The sequence below is a fragment of the Falco cherrug genome, chromosome 8 (assembly GCF_023634085.1).
Source record: "Falco cherrug isolate bFalChe1 chromosome 8, bFalChe1.pri, whole genome shotgun sequence".
Lineage (NCBI taxonomy): Eukaryota > Metazoa > Chordata > Aves > Falconiformes > Falconidae > Falco > Falco cherrug.
The window spans coordinates 39,554,199-39,567,772 of NC_073704.1; the positions used below are offsets into that span (position 1 = coordinate 39,554,199).

Consider the following 13,574-nt stretch of genomic DNA (forward strand, 5'->3'; position numbering starts at 1 on the left):
TCCATAAGGTTCTATCTTACTGCTGAGTCTACAGCCAATACCTGGTTGCTTGGTGAAAATACAGCCATTATTTGGAAGGTTTATTTGGTGAAGCGTGCCATTCCTAAGCCTGATCATCCTCTTATGTTTATTTTATAAGCATACAAATAGATTTAAAAATAGCTTTTCTTCATTGTTACATGAAGGGCTCTAGGTTGCTGTGTTCAGACCGAGAGCAGGGTTCCTGGAGATTAGTACTACAGCAGAGTTTCTGCTGTATGGTCTTATGTTGTCACCAAATGTGCTGCCACTGGAGCACGGGTACTGTGATACATGAGCAGCTGGGGACACAGGGACGAGCTGTGTGTGACAGCGCTGAGCTGCAACGCGTGCAGCCCAAGGTGAAGGTAGGCACCTGTAAGGATTTGCAGGTTGGCATTTCTGTTTGTTTGTTGGCTTCCCAATAACTCCAGAGGAGATTAACGGAAGACTAGGGAAAGTGCAGACCCTCTCTGGGAGGGAACAGATGACCTGGGTGCCCGGGGTATGTAGAAGGCAGAGGTACTCAATGACTTTTTTGCCTTGGTCTTCACCTGCCAGCGCTCCATCCACACCACCCAAGTCACAGAAAGCAAAGGCAGGGACTGAGAGAATGAAGAACTGCCCACGCATAGGAGGAGATCAGGTCTGAGACCATCTAAGGAACCTGAAGGTGCACAGGTCCATGGACCTGATGAGATGCATCCATGGGTTCTGAGGGCACTGGCAGGTGAAGTTGCTAAGCTATTGTCCATCATATTTGAGAAGCTGTGGCAGTCGGGTGGAGTTCCCACCTACTGGAAAAGGAGAAACATGACCCCCACTTTTAAAAAAGGGAAAAAAGGAAGAACTGAGGACTTACAGGCCAGTTATTCTCATCTCTGTGCCTGGCCAGATCATGGATCAGATCCTCCTGGAAACTATGCTCATAGAAAGCTAAATAGAAAACTAAAATAGAAAGCTCATAGAAAACTAAAGCACATAGAAAACAGAGAGGTGATTGGTGACAGCCAGCATGGCTTCACTAAGAGCAAATCATGACTGACAGATTTGGTGGCCTTCTACAACAATGTTATAGTGTTGGTGGATAAGGGAAGAGCAACTGATGGCATCTACCTAGACTTGTGCAAAGCATTTGACACTGTCCTGCACAACACCCCTGTCTCCAGACTGGAAAGATGTGGGTTTTGGGGGTGGTGGATAAGGAATTGGCTGGATGGTCACACTCAAAGAGTTGTGGTCAGTGGCTCAGTGTCCAAGGGGAGACCAGCAATGGGTGGCATTTCTCAGGGGTTGGGACTGTGACTGGTGCTGTTGCCAATCTTTGTTGGTGACATGGCCAGTGGGATTGAGAGCACCCTGAGCAAGTTTGCTGATGACACCAAGATGTGTGGTGTGGTTGACACGCTGGAAGGAAGGGATGTCATCCAGAAGGACCTTGACAATCTTGAGAGGTGATCCCATGCGAACCTTATGAAGTTCTACAAGGCCAAGTGCAAGGTCCTGCATGTGGGTTGGGGCAATCCCAAGCACAAATACAGGCTGGGCGGAGAATGGGTTGAGAGCAGCCCTGAGGAGAAGGGCTTGGGGGTGTTGGTGGACAAGAAGCTTAATGTGACCCAGAAATGTGCATTTGCATCCTAGAAAGCCAACCATACCCTGGGCTGGATCTAAAGCAGTGGGGCCAGCAGGGCGAGGGAGAGGATTCTCCCTCGCCACCCTGCTCTTGTGAGACCCGCCCCCGCAGCACTGCGTCCAGCTCTGGGGCCCTTGATGTAAGAAGGACATGGACCTTTTGGAGCGAGCCCAGAGGAAGCCAAGATGGTCAGAGGGCTGGAGCACCTCTCCTGTGAAGACAGGCTGGGAGAGTTGGGGCTGTTCAGACTGGAGAAAAGCAGGCTTCGGGGGGGGTGCCTTAAAGCAGCTCCCAGTACCTGAGGGAGAGCTACAAGAAAGCTGGGGAGGGGCTTCTTACAGGGACATGTCATGACAAGACAAGGGGGAATGGCTTTAAGCTGAAAGAGGGCAGATGCAGGTCAGAGATCAGGAAGAACCTCTCCCCATGAGGGCGGCGAGGCGGTGGGCCAGGCTGCCCAGAGCAGCTGTGGGTGCCCCATCCCTGGCAGTGCTCCAGGCCAGGCTGGATGGGGCTGGGAGCAGCCTGGGCTGGGGGGCGTCCCTGCCCGGGGCCATTAAGGTCCCTTCCAACCCAAACCATTCCATGATTCTATGAACATTAGCAAGGTGTTACGAGATACCAAGCCAGAGATGTGCTGTTCTGGTCAGGAGCTGAAAAAGGAGTTTTGAATGACTCTATTGACAACTTTAAGAAAGTTTTGGACATTTTTTTTTTCCTTTCTTTTGTCTTTTAGAGAAAAGACACAGCTTAGAATTAACTCCTGTATTTGCTTTTGTCATTGAATGTTTTATTTTTACACTGACGCCTTAATTTTGGTAATTTTTTCTATTAATATATGCATCACACATGGACTAACAATGGCATAAAATATAGCCATTAACTCTAAGATTTAACAGGGTAAATTTGCAATAAATCAACCATGCCTGCTGCTTACTTTCTGGGCTCTTAGAAAACTATTTGAAGCATGCTGTAAACATAGAGGAGGGCTCAGTAAGTTTAGTCGGCTTGAGATGTGCTACTGTGTGTATAAGAATGTAAAGAAACTATAAGAATGTTGTTTAGAGTCTTTTGCTGCCACATGCACTTTTTGGAAAACAATTTGCTTTTGGAAATGCAAATCAGGCACTAGGATTTGATGCCATAGTAGGGCTGTGAAGCCAAAGAGTAGACCTCCAATAGTACAGAAATACTAAGCACGAAGAAAGGGAAAGGAGTGCTGTGCTCGTTTATTACCGCAGAAATCGAACTTGTATTTATGCCTCAGTTAAAATTCAGACATGATGGGCAGTCCCTGTCACTCCTCCTGTTCCTATGTCAAAAGGTCCTGCTGGGCTTTCCTTCTTTTCAGACATTCCCAGAAAGATGTTGAAGCTGTCACCTTCAGTAAGTACGGTGATGCTTCTCTTTTCTTTCCAGCTTCAGTGGCATGAAATTTTCAGCTCTCCTCATTTTTAAAATATTAAAATTTATTTCTCCTGGTGGATTCCCCATGTGGAGAGATTTAAAGAAATATATGAAGCACATTCATAACAAAGAACAAGCAAACATTCCCACTCTCTCAATTACTTTTGATTAAAAAAAAAAAAAAAGTAGTATTTTTTAGCAAATCTCATAATTTGGAGGGCTGCCGCAAGGCTCAGAGCCCCGAGCTGGCAGTGCTGTGGGAGTAACGGGGTGTGCTGTGGAAGGGCATGGCAGGGGGTGTCCTGCAATCGTCTTGATTAAACTTCAAGAAAGGAGGCTAAAAAAATCCTCTTTGAAGGGGTATTTTGGTTGATGTTATATTTCCTGATATTCCCGCATTACATGTAGAGTAGAGTCAAAAGTGTATTCAAAACTCTCAAAATAGAACTCCAAATACTCAAAATAGGACTCCAGTAGTACAAATAGCATTCAAAGCAGGGTGTGTAGAAGCAGCCCGTGCTCAGCTCCTGGCCGTTCCCGTGGTGGTGGGGCTGCGATGGCAGCAAGGCTCCAGCCCATGTTGCCAACCCTTAAAGATGTGCTGCTCCTCTGAGCATCCCAGCCTTGCTCCAGATCGCAAGCTCACTGTGGCATCTGCGGCCACAGCTATGGTTAGACTTCCTAGCCATTTTGCCACTTTAAATAATAATGCTTTTATGTTGGGTTGGAGCAGACGTATTAAGTTTTTAGCCTTGGCTTGCTGATGACATTTTAGAAAAGTAGTTGGAAAAGGCCCATGAGAAGTTGAAAGTGCACGTACTCTAAGGAAAAAAATAATATTAAAAATATATTCGTTTACACTAATGATCTGAAACATTATAATCTCAGAAGGGCTTTCACTTTTTCACTGTTGAACCCTGCAGTATGTTTTTAGTAAGGGGATTACTAGCTATGCCCCTTGCCCCTCTCAAAAAAAAAAAAAAAAAAAAAAGAAAAGAAAAAAAAAAAAAAAAGAAACCACCAACCAAAACCCAACAAAAAACGCAAAAAGCCCAAACCCACATTAATGTTAGTAGTATAATTGCCCGAGTCCTAGGATGTGTTTCTCTGCTGTGGTTGACAGTGCTGGGGAAATAACTGGCTAAGTGATTCTTGGGTTTTAAACCACAAAAACCTGATAGTGAGTCCAATATTCACTTTTCCATCTTGGGAGGAACATGATTTTGACCTCGGAAAAGGCACAATGCCTGCACTCCTTAACATCCCCATAGATATTTTTTCCTTTGAGAAGCTCTGTAGGAATACCATGGTATGCCTGTAATAATGATTCCTTTTATCTTTTTTTTTTTCTTTTTTTTTTCTTTTCTTTTTTTTCCTTGGCGTTTCAGCAGTTTCAGGTCATGGCCTAAACCTGGTAGCCCTCCAGAGCAGTCTCTGAGTCTGCCCATAATAAAATGTAATGTACATGATGGAAAGCAGACCCCAGCTTTGCTCCAATAGATAACAGTACTCTCTACCTTTGTAGAGATGATAATTATTAGGAATTTATGGTACGCAAGGTAACTTTTGGTTAGGAGAAGATTTAAGATCACTAGAATGTTTAGTTTTTGGGTGGTTGCTAGGTTTTAATATGTGCATATCTTTATTGGATGCTGTAAAGATGGCAGTGAGCTTACCTAACTGTGAAGATCAAGTGGGCGCTCTGAAGCATGAGGATATGGCCCAAACCCGCCAGGGTTTAGAGTGGAGGAATAGAGTATTTTGGGCAGGTTCTTGGAGGTACAAGTAAACTGGGGAAGCATGCAGCAGACTGAAAAAACACTGCTGTGCAAGGAGGCAGGTTCCAAGTGGTATCTTAGTAGCATGCAAATAGGTATTATAATTTTGGAAACGTGCTTGCAGACCACAAGACATAAACCCAATACAAGTGATAGACTACATTTAGGGCAAGTATTGAAGTCATGGTAATAGTGAAGAATGGTAAAGAAGTAAAAATGAGAAAAACTCACAAAAAAATTTTACTTAGAAAGCCAGACAGATATTTTCACTGTTCTTATTGGCTTTCTGAAAGCCACTTGTACTAACAGAGTTTTACCTCCATGTATTTAACTGGCAATCAGATACCATGCCAGTATAAAAAATTTGCTTTGATTATGAAATGAAAATAATTTTTAATGGAAATTGAAGTCATTTAGGTCTCAACCCTGCAAAGAGTTTTATGCTTTTGTTTAATTGGTGTTAATGTCTCTAAGTAGTCCCATGATGAATCCTATTGTTGAAAATGGTACTGCTCAACCTAGGGTACAGCTAAGCATATTAATATGTCTTTGCAGGGTTAAGGCTTGGTTTGCAGTTATATAGATTCATTTTCACTAGAGATCTCAAAAAGAGAAGCTTGAATTCAGAGTTAAACATACATTTTGCTTTCACTGTTTTATTGCCTCAGTTATTAAGAAAAAGGGTAGATGTATTAACCTGTTGCTTCATATACTAAGCCATGCACAGTGCTTGCTCCTGTAAGAAAATGTTTTAAATCCTTGTCATTCTGCTGGCTTGATTTCCACCCTCTCATAGCCTGTCATTCACACCAACTGAAGTATTTCCACTATTCCTCAGAGAAAAGCAAAGCCAAAGCAAATTAGTCAGAGTAGCCACCTGCTTGTATAGCTTAGACCATCTTATCAAAGAACAAGAGCACTACAGTGATGGAACACTCGGTTCAAATAGCAAATAACACATATCAAATATTGAGGGGAACAGTGTCTCAGTGTTTTGAGAGAGAGTAATCCTTGCTTATCAGTTGGTTATCATAAAATGGTCAAATATTCTGAATTTAAGATCACACACTGCGTTTGTTGTAACTTAATACTTTTCCCAAATAAAAATAAATGAGGCAGGAAGATGTTTGTCCCATTAGCAATGTGTAAGTGAAAGTCTGCAAACAATTAGGTATCTAGGATACATTAAACTGATTTTAAATTATTAAAATATTAATAAGAGACACTAAAGACTTGGGTTTTTTCCAGTTAAGAAATTATTTTCTGATTCTGTATTAGTGAAAAATTTGCGTGTGCTGATGCTGAAAAGCCCATGAATTAAATAAATTTCCAGTTTACAAAATAGGATTTATTTTCCTGGAAGAACATATATATTTGATGCACATGTACACACCTATTTTTATCATCACTTTCAAAATTTTGGATTTGTATTACAGATTTTCTTAAAATTCAGTTTAAGTGACTTCTTTCATAGGAGTTCTGAGATCACAAACACGAGGTTGAGAAGCCTTGGGTTAAGGTGTGCGTCCATGTGTATGTATGCGTGCGTTACGCCAGATTAAGAGCAGTACTTCCCCTGCCTGGTCCCCTATCTGCCTGTGCTCAGTTGTGAACACAAGGAGATATATTAACTTGTTTACATTTAAAAAATGCACTCCTTGCCTGTTTTGGTACATGATGAAGGATGGAGAAAGCTTTATCTTAAGTGAGAAATAATTTTCATCCTTTTTTCTCAGAATCTCAGCCGCATTTTTACTAACCATCAATGTTGATTATTTTTTAACTACTTTCTTCTCTCTCCTTTCCCCCAACAGAAGCATGTCAACCAAATCCACAGGAGTTATTCAGAATGGACCCTTTCAAATATTAACATACATTCAAAATGAAGCAAAAAGCTTCCTTAGTGCCTGGCCTGCTTTTACAAAACTGGTGTAAAGCCAGTGCCATGAGGAGGTTTGAAGAGGTCAACACCTTCTAGTCATCTTCCTGTGCTGACTATTGTCCCACTGTGACCTTTCTGATGGACCTCCCCCAGGTCTCCTCTGTGGTCAAGAAAATAATTTTCCTTACAAAACGTTAGGCCTGCCGGTGCCCTTGCTGCCAAACTGTGAAGGCTTCCTTGGGTTTTCATGGGGGTATTATTGATCCAACACGGTGTTGGATGGTACAGAACAAGAAATGTACATCTCTGTGCTGCAAGAGACTACTGCAACTGAAAGAAGGAGAAATCTTATCCCTTTCCTCTTGTGTTTTTTGCCTCCCAACATAGGTGAAGATGACATGGCTGGTGTCTTCCTCAATTGAAAGCAAAACACTAGTGGAATGAAAAGCACATCTGCCAGTGATGGTCAAGGTAAACGTAACATTGCAAATATTGACAAGAGAGGGGAGACTGTCCTGTATTTGTGGACAGGTGAAGTCACAGAGACAAAAGTCGTATCACTAGCTTTGGTTAAGGTATTTGGATGAACCTGGCTGAATGAAAGGTGTGATACTCCAGTGGTGAGGACAAATAACCTTTCCTACCACTTCTGGTTGGTGCATAGAGATTTCTTTTTATGTAGGTAGCTGACTTCATCTCAAGTGTGACTTCATCTGTTATGTTTACTTTTATTTCCTTCCTAGTTGTTACAATGAGACTAATGTGATATATTGTAAGCATGAAGCATGTTAGATCTGGACTTCACCCTCCATTAGCTTACTTTAAAATACAGCTCTGTGCTTTTCTTCTAAGCCTCCAATTCAAGGTGAAAGTCTTGGTTCTTGCACTTCAGGCGTTAACAAGAATTCCATAGGCAGTATAGGATAAGTCACCTGAGAAGTGTTTGCCATAGTGGCCATTGTTTTCCATGGTTTCTGCAATCACAAAAAAAAATTCAAGAATGTCCTTGTTTTTCAGTTTTTGCTTTCTCAAAGTAGTAAAAATAGTACTCCTTTCATCTACTCCAGAGGGGCATTGCAAAGACAAACATCTTGAGTCTTGCTGACTACTAAGGTTATTTTTGCATGCAAATAACCATAGTGTGTCTTCAGAGGAAATTTCTGTAAAGGCCTGTGAAAGGGCTTTATCTTATCTGACCACTGCTCTCCTATCACATACTACCCATCTATCCTACTCTACTTTTGCTGGCCACGAAGTACACACAGTGATTTATTTTTTTTTTCAAGTCTGTCTGCTTGACCAATGTCAGTTTGTTGGTACTTTTGTGCTAGAAGCTTTCACCAAGGGCTGAGATTAATGCTTGGCAAGGGAAGGTGGAGGATTTGAAGAGCAGTCCCCTGGTGAGATGACTTCCTTGTGTGGAGAGTGAAAATCAGGAATCCATTTTGCAGGAAAGTTACACTGACTTAAGGAAAACACGGGGAGAAAAAAAGCAATCACCTCTGGGCAATGAAGATAGGAAGAGAAAGGGAATGAGATGCTTTGAGTGGGAGGGATAAAATGTAAAATATCAGGGTCAGTACCATTAAGTCTTCCCAGACTTTGTTTTTAACTAAGCATATCAAAGGCTGTGTCTTCTCCAGCACAACATGTGCTCCTTCCTTCCTTCCCTGACTTGGTATTTAGCCTTTGCTTGTGCTGGTGAATCAGACAGGTCACGCCGGTGCACTGCTCCAGCCTGTCTTGCGCACAGTGTGGCACCAAATTGATGGCTGCTTCTCGCCCTGTGACTCCCAGCTCCTCTGGGCTTTAGCACAGCAAGTTCCCTCTGATCTGAATGTCTTCAGCTGTTGTCCTCCGCATAGGGGGGCCTCATGCTTGGCAGCCACTGCTGGATCAGGCCCATGCAACTGCTACCACAGCTCATCTTCTCCAGGTTATTGGAGTCTGAGGGTGAAGTCAAAGATCTTTGATCCTGATGAAGCTGCAGCGCATGTGACAAATGCATTGGCAGCTGGAAGGCAGAGGGACCAAGAGAGGTTTCATCAGGAAAGGAGTCGAGCACTGTAGAAGAAAATACTTGCACTGCTGGTTCTGAGAGAAAAACACTCTCAAAAAAAAAAAAAAAAATCCCCAACCAAACCCAATTTTGAGGTTGATTTATATGTCTATTATAGGCTTATCCTGTTAGTTTGTTCTTAGAGAAAAGCTGTTCCCTGAGGTACAATTCATCCTTTTTAGAAACTCTCTTCCCCCAAGAAACTTGCAAGAGTGGAAAGAACAAAAGTTGGGGCTGTGTTTGACTAGCAAAAGCGATGCAGCAGCTGTATTCAAGGCTGCGTGCAACTCTTCTGGGCTGCAACTAGTCAGCGTAAATAGTTGAGAAACTGATGTCCCTCGAAGAGAGGGACTTATGAGAGCTGTAATGGTCATTTTCAAGGTTTCCCAAGTAGCAGTGTTCCTCCCAGATTCTGTTAAGGTGGTGTTTTGAGGGTTAAAAAAAAAGATTAGGAGTTATCTCTAACCATCAGATCTTTTTGTTCTGTTGTTTACATGAGTGTCATGGGGAAGGTGGAGGACAGTAAGGTTAGTGGGGACTGGAGGAGTGCAAGAGACATGAAAGACAAAGTCAAGCCAAGGGCTTGCAGGATGCAGGAGTCCTTTGCATCCATGAAGACATGCTGCTGAGTCAGGTCTGTGGCTACGTGCACACCCAAGAAATACACATGTGCTGATAGAAAACAGATTTAAAAGGTAATCGTGAAATTGCTTTAGAGCTCTGGATGTGTTTGGAAGTTTGTGACTGGTTGTCAGTGATGTCATAACCATATTTATTATAGCTCATAAATGGATGGGTCTGACTGTTTTCCTTATTTTAATGTATAAATTGCAGTTTATAATGGCAATAAAACACTCCAGGCTGTGCATTTCAGGGTGATTATTGCATTTCTCAGGTGGTTAAAGTTACTCTAACTGCCTTTCAGCTCAGATTTCAATAGTATTTGCCCAGTGTTCAGGCCATTTTTACTTGTATTTTTATGTACAAACCTCAAATTAAAGTGTTTTATTGCTTTTTAATTAAAATGTTGAAGTGTAAAGAAGGAATGGTCACAGGCAGATAGAAAGTTGCAGTAGTAGGTGTTTTGATGTTAGAGGGGAATGTATGAGAAGGTGGATAGAGAAAGGAGACGCTGCAGAGCCTGTCACCGTATTTGGGTATTTCACAGGTACCCACTACTGGTTCCAGTAAACACGTGTTGAATAGAAACCTTTGTGAGCCAAAGGCGTTGGTGTCTACCTTGTAAAATCTAGAACTGAGAAATTATGGACTAAACAGCTGCAAACCCTTTATTATGTGCTCAGCCTCAATGTGCCCTTCTGGTTGAGACTGAGATGTGCTGATGTGGTAGCTGGTGATGCCTCAGCTTATGGTGTTCCTGATTTTTAAGACGGAGGAAAAAAATGCTCTGGTCTCCTGTGCTCTCAGTCTTGGAGACACTGACCACCTTATGTGTGGCTGATTGTATCAGGCAGGCTCCATATCCAGTGGCAATGGTGGGCTTTTAATGGAACGTACTTATTCTGAAAAATAATTTCCTCAGTATGTGAGTGAATTAATTCACCAGTTTGGCCCATGTGCAGGGTGAAAGGTCTGCTCATTGAAATCCTTTTGGATGATGTCATGTCTAAATGTCTGCTTGCTACAGCAAAGCACCAAAGTCCTTGTGTTACGTATATTTGTTGACTGGTGGCGGCTCTCTCTGTGTGAAGGGAAAAACCATCCCATAAAGCAGTAGGAATGCTCCCTGTTGTCATGGGGCTGGTGGATCCACAGCGATGTTGTTCCTCCACACCTTTCTTGACACAACATTGCTTTTTCTCTTACACTGGGACAGCCCCAAGTCCTAGACCAACCCACTGGTGAAATGCCCTCTTGCTGGAGGTGCCTACCACCCTGTGCAGCAGTGAGGCCCCTTCATAACTTGGTCCCAAGCCTCTGAGAGGGCACTGGAGATGAGTGACACAGCATCCATGAGGCTTCTGATCCTTCCTAAGACCCTGATGCTCACAAAAGTTATGGCTGCACATCAGGTTGTGGTCACATCTCAATCTGTAGAAGCATTCTTCTTGAGGCAGGGCCACAAAGCAACGCTTTGTTGGGTATCTTGTTATTTGCAGTCATATAGGTCTTTCCATGGTTGGCGTGGGGTTGGATAGCTGTACACACAGGCCTAGCTCTTTAACTAGGGTTATCTCTTGTGCAACATCTTTACAGAAACTAGTGTCAGAGGCCTCTCTAGTTCATGTTTTGTGGGTACCATTTTAAATAAACTAGAAAAGAAAAGTATGCTTCTACACAGATGCCCCTAACAGATAAGGGCATGCATATATTATAAGCTTCATGGAAGAAAGTTAAATTAGGGGTTGAGGCTTTCAGTAAGGAGAAAAAACCCAACCCCCTAAACCCAACCCAAAACCAACTGGTTGGGGTGTCTAATTTTACACAAAAAAACATACACAAAATAATTTTTTCAAAGTAGTTTTTTTCCATTGTTTCCCCCATCTTTATTTCTATTTCTCCTGTGCAAAATATCCCTCTTGCATACCTCCCATTTCTTCCCATACAAGAATGGAAGAAATGCTTAATGGGAAGCAAAGCACATTAGGAATATTAAGGAAAAATTACAGTATATACACAATGAAATGAAATGCATCTTTTGTGAATAAATCCCCCCAGAAATCTTATATTTCCAGGCATCCACTCACATACCTTCATGTAACAACTTATACATTCGTAAAACATTCATTGAAAGCAGCTCTGCAGTTTTATAGAAAACAACATGCCAGGGATGCAAGAATCTTGCCAGTTCTGTGAAAAATGACACCAATTAAAGCTTAAATTGCTTGTTTTCTCATAAGGTACATATTTTCATAACTTTGAAATCAAATAATTGCTGCTTTTATATTAAATACAATAAAACAAAAAGGATGCTAGTTTAGAGGAACTGCTACAAGCATTTTAATATAATTTTCCCACCATTTAAAGTCACAAAATATGGAAAACAAGTCAAGTATGCAAAGTTCCAAGGAGATAGAGAAACTCCTTCAGATTATTACATCATTTGTCTTTTGTGTCAGGAAATGTGTATGTGATTTCATTGTTTGATTAAATGCCAAAAAAAGGCATATTGCTCTTATCTAACTGATTACAGATTTTATTCATCTGAAAAAGTATTTGTTCGTACTTTGACATTAGAAGGCAATATTTTTTTTAATGGTCCAAACAAGCATTTTCAAAAAAATATAATCCTAACTTCCCAGGCTTGCTTTTTATTTTGTATTAACAATGCACTGTACTAAAATTTCCCATACTGGAACACAGTCCCTAGTGGTTTTCAAGCTATAAACTGAGTAAACAGTCCCTTTCTTATTGAGTGTCTGTGTGAACGCATGTTGTTTCTGGAATACATCATATTCATTTGCAGAAACCCTGTGTATGGATCTTTAACACTTTTTTTTTTTTCTTCTCCTTTTTCCGAGGTACCTAAAATAATAGCTTTTTAAGACAGTATTACAGTCATATAACTTGTTGGGGAAAAGCACACTATGGCTCATAATCTGAATTAAACATGTGTCATTGTGGGTAAGTTTCATTTAAAATACCTATATCTGCTAATTATTCAATATGCTAATGCTATGCTGCTGTACTATCTCTGAATTATGTTAGCATGTTTTTGGCAATGTTGCACTAAGTAGACTACAAGAAAATGAACTAAAAATATTTCCATATTGAGTTCCCTTTTTTTTTGTAGGCGCATATAAAGGTGGCACTTAAAAGTGACATTTTTTGGACTCTCACCATATCAGGGTTGACAAACTTAGCTTTGCATGCTGAAGAATCCTTTAAAAAAATACATAAATAATCTGAGGACAAACACGAAGCTTCATCTGGGGACTTCAAGGTCAGTTACCATTGGCCTGGCCTCCATTAACCCCCACAGGAAATCTTCCAGGATCCTTATTTTATCTTGAGTGGGTGTTCCCAAACTATCAGTCTTTTATTTTTTTTTCCACCAAAATAGAGACACAGTTTCCTTTAAAAGACATGAATTTCATCTGGTAGAACATTTTAAAAATGTTTACAAGTCACAGAGAAATTTGCAAAGAGAATGGTGATATTTTAAATTGCTATGTTAACAAAACTCTGCCTAAATTTGGAAGAAGGAAAAAGAAGATTTAAAAACTTACTAAGCGATTAATAGTAAGATATTAAAAGACAGCTAAGTGTTCTCAGTCGCTAGGGAAAATAAACTGGTATGGTCTAATGAGATCCCTACAGTCTTGTGATCAATCCAAAGTGATAAGAATGTAATACCAATGGGTTAACTAATTATATGTATATATTTAAAAAGTCTCTCAGTAGTCTGAATCATGTCCAGTACGAATAATGAACATTACATGATGTACTATTAACCCGTTAGTACTACGCTTTTGGTGTGCTGTGGTGATGAAGAACTCTCAACAGGAGTAAACTGCCTGAGATATGTGTCTTTTTAATAAAGTGGGTATTTTTTTTGTTGGGGAGGGAGAGTATATCTTATTTATGGTGTCATTTTAAACTCAAGTTACAACGTCTTAGATTTAAGAGACAGGCCAGTAATGCAGGCAAGGGTGTCTCCTGCAAGGAGACAGAGATTAATGCCATGTGTGCTGATGATTCTCCACCACAATTTAGGATTCTGGTGGCGCCATGACGCCCCTGTTTTTTATGGTGGTTTGCCAAGAGAAAATTACTTAAACCAATTGTGAATGCATTCCTGTTATACTTTTACACAACCACATTTATGTACAT

General features: G+C 41.1%; 1 long non-coding RNA gene across 1 annotated transcript in view; it reads left to right on the forward strand.

Moving 5' to 3' along the window:
• The window catches only part of LOC114017704 (uncharacterized), a 67,754-nt gene that overhangs the window by 14,874 nt on the left and 39,306 nt on the right, over positions 1 to 13,574 (forward strand). The window contains exons 5-6 of the long non-coding RNA XR_003562920.2: positions 7,109 to 7,192; positions 12,263 to 12,365. This is a non-coding gene — a long non-coding RNA (uncharacterized LOC114017704). The remainder of the gene's footprint in view (positions 1 to 7,108; positions 7,193 to 12,262; positions 12,366 to 13,574) is intronic.